Consider the following 9,642-nt stretch of genomic DNA (forward strand, 5'->3'; position numbering starts at 1 on the left):
TTCCCGAGAAGCTCCCTTCTCCCGAGCCGCGAAACCTCATCCCCACCTCCATGTCGCCCCCATCGCACCAATTTCACAGCCGCCCTCCTCCCTAATGCCGGAGACGCTGTCCATTTGCCGTCGTGCACTGGTTCGTGTGCCTCTTACTCCGTGCTGCTGGTGCTGCCTCGACAACGGCCGCGTGAACCGTACCGAAGCCGATTCACCCCCGCCGTTGTTCACGGCGCCGGAGTGGCTCCAACTTCGGATCCATCTAGAGTCCTGGCGATGCTTCCCCGTAGCCGTCGACCGTCCTGACATCGCTGTTTCCCTGCCGCCGGTCGCCACCGCAACCGCGCCGGCCTGACCGACTCGGCAGCTGGACCTGCCTACTTCACCATGCCGCCAGATAGGTCGTACCCTCATCTCAAATCACATTATTTAGGCATCAGTTGTTATTCTAGGCCAATCCATTCCCAATGGGAAGCAGCACCCCTCGAGGCGGCGGAGCTCCTAGGCTGCCGGTTGGCTGGTGTCTAACATAAGGGTGCGGGGCCGCAAGTTCGCTGCAGAAGCAGTGCTAAGATGGCTATATTTTAGAGCTGCGTGGGTTGAAGGTACTGCCGCCGCCAGATCTGGATGACGGGGAGTCTTTGTGGATTGGCCCGGGGGCGGCGCAACCACGGCAATGCGGTGGGGCGGGGAGCGGGGTTTTGGCCGGGGCCACGGACGGCGGAGGCAGGCTGCTCTACCGTTGGTCGTTGGCTCTTCGGGGAAGATTCCGAACAGTGTCAAACGGGAGGCACAAGATGGCCATCAAGCCATCCGGCGTAGATCGGACAGTACCAAAATAAAATAAAATCGTGTGACCCCAATTTACTCTTCGGCCAACAGACGTGTGACCACTCTCGTACCTTGCTGTTGATCTCTTAGTGTATTTCTTCAGATCAAAGAGATATGTCGTTCTTAACATTATGCGTTATCTGCATCTTCAGACACACCGTCTTCCAACTCACCGCAGCTGCTCCAACAAGGGAAGCATACACTAGAAGGGAGCTATAGTCCCCATTCAACAGTTCCCTGCATCGAATGCGCGTGCCCGGCATGGACAGCCACAACAACTGCAGGGCCATCGACAAGTCAGCACATGATGCTCACTCCTATGGATGGCAGCCAGATAGGTTGTACCCTCATCTTACTTGTGTGCAACATTTATGGCTTTGTTATTCATCTAAGCATGGAAAATAGATCATCACATTTCACTGTGTTCATGCTGATCTCTTACGGGTCTTGTTTAGGAGTTAACGCTGTTCCATAGTTCAGCTAAGATACTTGTTCTTTAGGTAACACTGTTCCATAGTTATCATCCATCAGCCAATGCTATCCCACAGGCTGGTGATTATAGTATTATACCACTTCTAGTATTACCTATGTTGTTCTTTAATACTTTTGTGTGCCATCTAGTTAATCTCGAGTACAAACGATACATATTCTGTAGCTTTCATCTGTGTTCTCCCTTTAGTTTATGAGACCTGTTGCTGCTAGTTAACCCCAGTCCTACTATTTATGTCGTCTCCTACAGGCACTCATTACATAAATCTAACTACTAGTTGTCTTCCATGCATGTCAGATATAATTGCACACACTGATATATCAACAAGAACCTCACAGAGCAATGTAAAGGCCAATAAACTTGATGACAATGATACCCAATATGATGAATCCTCTTCACCCCACAAGGTCCTTGCTCTAACTTGGCATGTGATATGGGTACAGCATGCATATAATGTCCTGGAATGTATCTACTCTGTTGCAATGCCATGTGCTTAGCATGTTGATCATGCATGTAAATATGTCATGCCTTCCTGTTTTTCAGTACCTATTCCATTCATGATAACATGTTTTGAAATTCAAGTATTGTCATTCTACTCTATCGCAATGCCATCTGCTTAATTTGGACATCATGCTTCTGAATATCTTGTGCATTGTTATTCATCAGTATGTACTTCATTTGTCTACCATACCATGTTGTTTTACATTGAAGTGTTGTTCTAGTGCCCTATTGCAATGCCATCTTAATTTCCCAATCATACACGTGTATGTTACCTTAGTTATTTCTGTACGTATTCCGCTAGCATATAGTTTTACATTCAACTAGTGTTTTTTTGCTGTGTTGTCCTGTCGTATCCCTAGCTCTTACACCATACTCCCTTCGTCCAGATTACATGTTGCCAAAATGGATAAAAAAAGGATGTATCTAGAACTGAAATAAGCCTAGACCCATCCATTTTTTTCCGGATGGAGGGAATACATGTCAATATGTCATGCCTTTCTATTCTTCAGTACCTATTCCATCTCTCTACTGTAGCATGTTTTATAATTAAAGCACCATTCTTCTATACAAGGCATGCAAGGGGAAGACGACTATGTTAGAATCTGAAGGGTTACAAACAAGGCCTTTGCAGAAGATCCAAACACCAGGAGATAATAAACCAACTCCATTTTTTATAGATACTGCTCCAGCACAGAGAAACCCAACTCCTACTGATAATAAGCAGTTTCCAGTGGCCAAAGTACTAGTCCGCTCCAGTCCAGCAAAAACATGTCAACTCCATTCTAAGAAGCATGTGCGTATCCTTGCATCATGAAATTTTATAGCATGCTAATCATATTTTCTACATGTTTCCTACCCGTCTCTCTTTTAGAAAATAAGCTTAACAGATAGAAGAATTTCTGCAATGGTATCATATATGAGGAAAGATTCTTGTAGGAATTCTCTGTGCTCCAATGTAGATGTAAGTACCTATTGTATATCACTATATTTTTACATCAGCATGTTGGGGAACGTAGTAATTTCAAAAAAAATTCCTACGCACACGCAAGATCATGGTGATGGCATAGCAACAAGAGGGGAGAGTGTTGTCCACGTACCCTCGTAGACCGTAAGCGGAAGCGTTAGCACAACGTGGTTAATGTAGTCGTACGTCTTCACGATCCGACCGATCCAAGCACCGAACGTACGGCACCTCCGAGTTCAGCACACGTTCAGCTCGATGACGATCCCCGGGCTCTGATCCAGCAAAGCTTCGGGGATGAGTTCCGTCAGCACGACGGCGTGGTGAAGATGATGATGTTCTACCGGCGCAGGGCTTCGCCTAAGCTTCGCGACGATATGACCGAGGTGGAATATGGTGGAGGGGGGCACCGCACACAGCTAAGGAACGATCCGTAGATCAACTTGTGTCCATGGGTTGCCCCCCGCCCCCGTATATAAAGGAGCCAGGGGGGAGGAGGCGGCCGGCCAAGGAGGGCGCGCCAAGGGGGGAGTCCTATTCCCACGGGGAGTAGGACTCCCTTCTTTCCTAGTTGGAATAGGAGAAGGGGGGAAAGAGGAGGAAGAGGGGAAGGAAAGGGGGGGCGCCGCCCCCCTTCCCTTGTCCTATTCGGACTAGGAAGGGGAGGGGCGTGCGGCCCCCTCCTGCCTCCTTCTCACTTCTCCCTCGAGGCCCATGTAGGCCCAATAACCCCCCGGGGGTGTTCCGGTAACCTCCCGGTGCTCCGGTAACATGCCGATTTCACCCGGAACGATTCCGATGTCCAAATATAGGCTTCCAATATATCAATCTTTATGTCTCGACCATTTCGAGACTCCTCGTTACGTCTGTGATCACATCCGGGACTCCGAACAAACTTCGGTACATCAAAACTTATAAACTCATAATAAAACTGTCATTGTAACGTTAAGCGTGCGGACCCTACGGGTTCGAGAACTATGTAGACATGACCTAGAACTATTCTCGGTCAATAACCAATAGCAGAACCTGGATGCTCATATTGGTTCCTACATATTCTACGAAGATCTTTATCAGTCAAACCGCATAACAACATACGTTGTTCCCTTTGTCATCGGTATGTTACTTGTCCGAGATTTGATCGTCGGTATCCAATACCTAGTTCAATCTCGTTACCGGCAAGTCTCTTTACTCGTTCCGTAATGCATCATCCCGTAACCAACTCATTTGGTCACATTGCTTGCAAGGCTTATAGTGATGTGCATTACCGAGAGGGCCCAGGGATACCTCTCCGACAATCGGAGTGACAAAACCTAATCTCGAAATACGCCAACTCAACATGTACCTTCGGAGACACCTGTAGTACTCCTTTATAATCACCCAGTTACGTTGTGATGTTTGGTAGTACCCAAAGTGTTCCTCCGGTAAACGGGAGTTGCATAATTCTCATAGTTACAGGAACATGTATAAGTCATGAAGAAAGCAATAGCAATATACTAAACGATCAAGTGCTAGGCTAACGGAATGGGTCATGTCAATCACATCATTCTCCTAATGATGTGATCCCATTAATCAAATGACAACACATGTCTATGGTTAGGAAACATAACCATCTTTGATTAACAAGCTAGTCTAGTAGAGGCATACTAGTGACTATATGTTTGTCTATGTATTCACACATGTATCATGTTTCCGGTTAATACAATTCTAGCATGAATAATAAACATTTATCATGATATGAGGAAATAAATAATAACTTTATTATTGCCTCTAGGGCATATTTCCTTCAGTCTCCCACTTGCACTAGAGTCAATAATCTAGATTACATAGTAATGATTCTGACACCCATGGAGTCTTGGTGCTGATCATGTTTTGCTCGTGAGAGTGGCTTAGTCAACGGGTCTGCAACATTCAGATCCGTATGTATCTTGCAAATCTCTATGTCTCCCACTTGGACTTGGTCCCGAGTGGAATTGAAGCGTCTCTTGATGTGCTTGGTCCTCTTGTGAAATCTGGATTCCTTTGCCAAGGCAATTGCACCAGTATTGTCACAGAAGATTTTCATTGGTCCGATGCACTAGGTATGACACCTAGATCGGAAATGAACTCCTTCATCCAGACTCCTTCATTTGCTGCTTCCGAAGCAGCTATGTACTCCGCTTCACATGTAGATCCCGCCACGACGCTTTGCTTAGAACTGCACCAACTTACAGCTCCACCGTTTAATAAAAACACGTATCCGGTTTGCGATTTAGACTCGTCTGGATCAGTGTCAAAGCTTGCATCGACGTAACCAATTACGACTAGCTCTTTGTCACCTCCATATACGAGAAACATATCCTTAGTCCTTTTCAGGTATTTCAGGATGTTCTTGACCGCTGTCCAGTGATCCACTCCTGGATTACTTTGGTACCTTCCTGCCAAGCTTATTGCTAAGCATACGTCAGGTCTGGTACACAGCATTGCATACATGATAGAGCCTATGGCTGAAGCATAGGGAACATCTTTCATTTTCTCTCTATCTTCTGATGTGGTCAGGCATTGAGTTTGACTCAACTTCACACCTTGTAGTACGGGCAAGAACCCTTTCTTTGCCTGATCCATTTTGAACTTTTTCAAAATTTTATCAAGGTATGTGCTTTGTGAAAGTCCTATTAAGCGTCTTGATCTATCTGTATAGATCTTGATGACCAATATATAAGCAGCTTCACCGAGGTCTTTCATTGAAAAACTTTTATTCAAGTATCCCTTTATGCTATCCAGAAATTCTATATCATTTCCAATTAATAATTTGTCATCTACATATAATATCAGAAATGCTACAGAGCTCCCACTCACTTTCTTGTAAATACAGGCTTCTCCAAAAGACTGTATAAAACCATATGCTTTGATCACACTATCAAAGCGTTTATTCCAACTCCGAGATGCTTGCACCAGTCCATAAATAGAATGCTGGAGCTTGCACACTTTGTTAGCACCTTTTGGATCTACAAAACCTTCTGGCTGCATCATATACAACTCTTCTTCCAGAAATCCATTCAAGAATGCAGTTTTGACATCCATTTGCCAAATTTCATAATTATGAAATGCGGCAATAGCTAACATGATTCGGACAGACTTAAGCATCGCTACGGGTGAGAAAGTCTCATCATAGTCAACCCCTTGAACTTGTCGAAAACCTTTCGCAACAAGTCGAGCTGTATAGACAGTTATATTACCATCAGCGTCAGTCTTCTTCTTAAAAATCCATTTATTCTCAATGGCTTGCCGATCATCGGGCAAGTCAACCAAAGTCCATACTTTGTTTTCATACATGGATCCCATCTTAGATTTCATGGCCTCTAGCCATTTTGCGGAATCTGGGCTCATCATCGCTTCCTCATAGTTCGTAGGTTCATCATGGTCAAGCAACATGACTTCCAGAATTGGATTACCGTACCACTCTGGTGCGGATCTAATTCTGGTAGACCTACAAGGTTCAGTAGAAACTTGATCTGAAGTTTCATGATCAATATCATTAGCTTCCTCACTAATTGGAGTAGTTGTCACAGGAACCGGTTCTTGTGATGAACTACTTTCCAATAAGGGAGTAGATACAGTTATCTCATCAAGTTCTACTTTCCTCCCACTCACTTCTTTCGAGAGAAACTCCTTCTCTAGAAAGGATCCAATTTTAGCAACGAAAATCTTGCCCTCAGATCTGTGATAGAAGGTGTACCCAATAGTCTCTTTTGGGTATCCTATGAAGACACATTTCTCCGATTTGGGTTCGAGCTTATCTGGTTGAAGTTTCTTCACATAAGCATCGCAGCCCCAAACTTTAAGAAACGACAACTTTGGTTCCTTGCCAAACCATAGTTCATAAGGCGTCGTCTTAACGGATTTTGATGGTGCCCTATTTAACGTGAATGCGGCCGTCTCTAAAGCATAACCCCAAAACGATAGCGGTAAATCAGTAAGAGACATCATAGATCGCACCATATCTAGTAAAGTACGATTACGACGTTCGGACACACCATTTCGTTGTGGTGTTCCAGGTGGCGTGAGTTGCGAAACTATTCTGTGTTGTTTCAAGTGTAGACCAAACTCGTAACTCAAATATTCTCCTCCATGATCAGATTGTAGAAATTTTATTTTCCTGTTACCATGATTTTCTACTTCACTCTGAAATTCTTTGAACTTTTCAAATGTTTCAGACTTGTGTTTCATCAAGTAGATATACCCATATCTGCTCAAATCATCTATGAAGGTGAGAAAATAACGATATCCGCCGCGAGCCTCAACATTCATTGGACCACAAACATCAGTATGTATGATTTCCAACAAGTCAGTTGCTCGCTCCATAGCTCCGGAGAACGGCGTTTTAGTCATCTTGCCCATGAGGCACGGTTCGCAAGTACCAAGTGATTCATAATCAAGTGATTCCAAAATCCCATCAGTATGGAGTTTCTTCATGCGCTTTACACCGATATGACCTAAACGGCAGTGCCACAAATAAGTTGCACTATCATTATTAACTCTGCATCTTTTGGTTTCAACACTATGAATATGTGTATCACTGCTATCGAGATTTAATAAAAATAGACCACTCTTCAAGGGTGCATGGCCATAAAAGATATTACTCATATAAATAGAACAACCATTATTCTCTGATTTAAATGAATAACCGTCTCGCATCAAACAAGATCCATATATAATGTTCATGCTTAACGCTGGCACCAAATAACAATTATTTAGGTCTAAAACTAATCCCGATGGTAGATGTAGAGGTAGCGTGCCGACCGCGATCACATCGACTTTGGAACCATTTCCCACGCGCATCGTCACCTCGTCCTTAGCCAATCTTCGCTTAATCCGTAGTCCCTGTTTCGAGTTGCAAATATTAGCAATAGAACCAGTATCAAATACACAGGTGCTACTGCGAGCATTAGTAAGGTACACATCAATAACATGTATATCACATATACCTTTGTTCACTTTGCCATCCTTCTTATCCGCCAAATACTTGGGGCAGTTCCGCTTCCAGTGTCCAGTCTGCTTGCAGTAGAAGCACTCAGTTTCAGGCTTAGGTCCAGACTTGGGTTTCTTTTCTTGAGTAGCAACTTGCTTGCTATTCTTTTTGAAGTTCCCCTTCTTCTTCCCTTTGCCCTTTTTCTTGAAACTGGTGGTTTTGTTAACCATCAACACTTGATGCTCCTTCTTGATTTCTACCTCCGCGGCTTTTAGCATTGCGAAGAGCTCGGGAATAGTCTTGTTCATCCCTTGCATATTATAGTTCATCACGAAGCTCTTGTAGCTTGGTGGCAGTGATTGAAGAATTCTGTCAATGACACTATCATCAGGAAGATTAACTCCCAGTTGAATCAAGTGATTATTATACCCAGACATTTTGAGTATGTGTTCACTGACAGAACTATTCTCCTCCATCTTGCAGTTGTAGAACTTATTGGAGACTTCATATCTCTCAATCCGGGCATTTGCTTGAAATATTAACTTCAACTCCTGGACCATCTCATATGCCCCATGACGTTCAAAACGTCGTTCAAGACCCGGTTCTAAGCCGTAAAGCATGGCACACTGAACTATCGAGTAGTCATCAGCTTTGCTTTGCCAGGCGTTCTTAACATCGTCGGTTGCATCAGCAGCAGGCCTGGCACCCAGCGGTGCTTCCAGGACGTAACTTTTCTGTGCAGCAATGAGGATAATCCTCAGGTTACGGACCCATTCCGTGTAATTGCTAACATCATCTTTCAACTTTGCTTTCTCAAGGAACACATTAAAATTTAACGGAACAACAGCACGAGCCATCTATCTACAAACAAACATAGACAAGCAAAATACTATCAGGTACTAAGTTTCATGATAAATTTAAGTTCAATTAATCATATTACTTAAGAACTCCCACTTAGACAGACATCTCTCTAGTCATCTAAGTGATCACGTGATCCAAATCAACTAAACCATGTCCGATCATCACGTGAGATGGAGTAGTTTCAATGGTGAACATCACTATGTTGATCATATCTACTATATGATTCACGCTCGACCTTTCGGTCTCCGTGTTCCGAGGCCATATCTGTATATGCTAGGCTCGTCAAGTATGACCTGAGTATTCCGCGTGTGCAACTGTTTTGCACCCGTTGTATTTGAACGTAGAGCCTATCACACCCGATCATCACGTGGTGTCTCAGCACGAAGAACTTTCGCAATGGTGCATACTCAGGGAGAACACTTCTTGATTATTAAGTGAGAGATCATCTTAAAATGCTACCGTCAATCAAAGCAAGATAAGATGCATAAAGGATAAACATCACATGCAATCAATATAAGTGATATGATATGGCCATCATCATCTTGTGCTTGTGATCTCCATCTTCGAAGCACCGTCGTGATCACCATCGTCACCGGCGCGACACCTTGATCTCCATCATAGCATCGTTGTCGTTACGCCATCTATTGCTTCTACGACTATCGCTACCGCTTAGAGATAAAGTAAAGCAATTACAGGGCGTTTGCATTTCATACAATAAAGCGACAACCATATGGCTCCTGCCAGTTGCCGATAACTTCGGTTACAAAACATGATCATCTCATACAATAAAATATAGCATCACGTCTTGACCATATCACATCACAACATGCCCTGCAAAAACAAGTTAGACATCCTCTACTTTGTTGTTGCAAATTTTACGTGGCTGCTACGGGCTTTAGCAAGAACCGTTCTTACCTACGCATAAAAACCACAACGATAGTTCGTCAAGTTGGTGCTGTTTTAACCTTCGCAAGGACCGGGCGTAGCCACACTCGATTCAGCTAAAGTGAGAGAGACAAACACCCGTCAGCCACCTTTAAGCACGAGTGCTCGCAACGG

The sequence above is a fragment of the Triticum dicoccoides genome, chromosome 4B (genome assembly GCF_002162155.2).
Source record: "Triticum dicoccoides isolate Atlit2015 ecotype Zavitan chromosome 4B, WEW_v2.0, whole genome shotgun sequence".
Taxonomy (NCBI): Eukaryota; Viridiplantae; Streptophyta; class Magnoliopsida; order Poales; family Poaceae; genus Triticum; species Triticum dicoccoides.